At 45.0% G+C, this 1,784-nt stretch overlaps 1 pseudogene; it reads left to right on the forward strand.

Moving 5' to 3' along the window:
- The first annotated feature begins 668 nt into the window (after positions 1-668).
- On the forward strand, positions 669-786 carry LOC126419948 (5S ribosomal RNA; annotated as a pseudogene).
- The last annotated feature ends 998 nt before the right edge of the window (positions 787-1,784 follow it).

Raw genomic sequence — 1,784 nt, forward strand, 5'->3', positions numbered from 1 at the left:
ATGTGTTGAGGCGTCAAGGGATCACCAATTTAGTATTGGAGGGAAGCGTAGAGGGTGAAAATCGTAGAGGGAGACCAAGAGATGAATACACTAAGCAGATTCAGAAGGATGTAGGTTGCGGTAGGTATTGGGAGATGAAGAAGCTTGCACAGGATAGAGTAGCATGGAGAGCTGCATCAAACCAGTCTCAGGACTGAAGACCACAACAACAACAACAACAACAACTGTAAATACCATCAGTGACACAATGAACGTACCATCTGTACTGTATCGGGCTAAATGTGCTGAAACTGACGGGCACTGGCCTCAGCGCAAACACGACATCGACGAGCAAGATTCTGAGGCCCGCCGACAAACATCCCTGCTGTGTTTCGAATCACACCGCAGGCAGCTAGAATTCCAGCAACTTATTCCATCTCCGTATCCACCCTTATATTCAGGTGACTTTAGATATCCCTATAGGAAATAATGAAGGGGATTCAGGTTTAGGCTGAGGTCAGGTGAGCTCGCAGGCCACGGAATAGTACTTCCGCTTCCAATGCAGCGACCAGGAAATACAGCACTGAGATGGCTGGGGACATCCACACCGAAGTGAGGCAGTGCACCGTCATGTTGTATCCACATCCTCTCTCGACATGGGACAGTGTAAATACGACGAATCAGAGCTAGCCAACGGCCTTGCCGCAGTGGTAACACCGGTTCCCGTCAGATCACTGAAGTAAAGCGTTGTCGGGCCGGACTAGCACTTGGATGGGTGACCGTCCGGTCTGCCGGGTGCTGTTGGCGAGTGGGGTGCATTCGGCCCTTATGACGCAAACTAAAAAGCTACTTGACTGAGAAATGGCGGCTCCGGTCTCGGATACTGACATACAGCCGGGAGAGCAGTGTGCTGACCACGTGACCCTGCACAACCGCATTCAGTGACGCCTGTGGGCTCAGGATGAGACGGCGACCGGTCGGACCGTTGGGCCTTCATGGCCTGCTCGGGAGGAGTTTAGTTTATTTTTTAAATCAGAGCTGCCTTATCGATAAGTAAAGTAAACAAATCCTGCATCATGACTTTTTAGTAATCAGGCTCGCCCTCCATGTTTCCTTCCAGAAACGCAGAATTTCGTTCTTTGTAGTTTTCTTCGTTTGATGCTTATGTCGTGAGATATTTGGCCCGGTCACGATCCATGGACCACCCTATATATATATATATATATATATATATATATATATATATATATATATATATATATATATATATATATATATATATAGGGGGGTCTCCAAACACAATTTTAACTGCATGTCTTCAGTCACTTGAAATTTGTCTTGTTTGGCGGCCTTCAGCCGTGAAAGAACTGGATTTTGAAACTCGTAGTTGTAAAGGTTCAGCTATGTGCCGTTTTGTGTTTATAGATGTTATTAAATTAGAATAAATTACAATTTTGAAGTGAAACTGACCGACACCAGATGAGAAGGAAAGACAAAGGCATAATGTTCTAATACAGTATTAGTAACGCGCTGCTTGACAAAGACACGTCGATTAAATATCTACTTAGCGTTGCAAAGCAACATGAAATGGAATGAAGATGTAAAAGTTGTAGTAGCGAAGGTGACTGGTCGACTTCGGCTTATTGGGTGAATTTTAGGAACGTGCGCTTCATCTGTAAAGGACATTGCGTGTAGGATATTAGTACGACTCGTTCTTGAGTGCTGCTGAAGTGTTTAGCATCCCCACAAGATCAGATAAGAGATAGGTATCGAATCAATTCTGAGACTCTGTGCTAGATTTGTTA

The sequence above is a fragment of the Schistocerca serialis genome, chromosome 9 (assembly GCF_023864345.2).
Source record: "Schistocerca serialis cubense isolate TAMUIC-IGC-003099 chromosome 9, iqSchSeri2.2, whole genome shotgun sequence".
Classification (NCBI taxonomy): Eukaryota; Metazoa; Arthropoda; class Insecta; order Orthoptera; family Acrididae; genus Schistocerca; species Schistocerca serialis.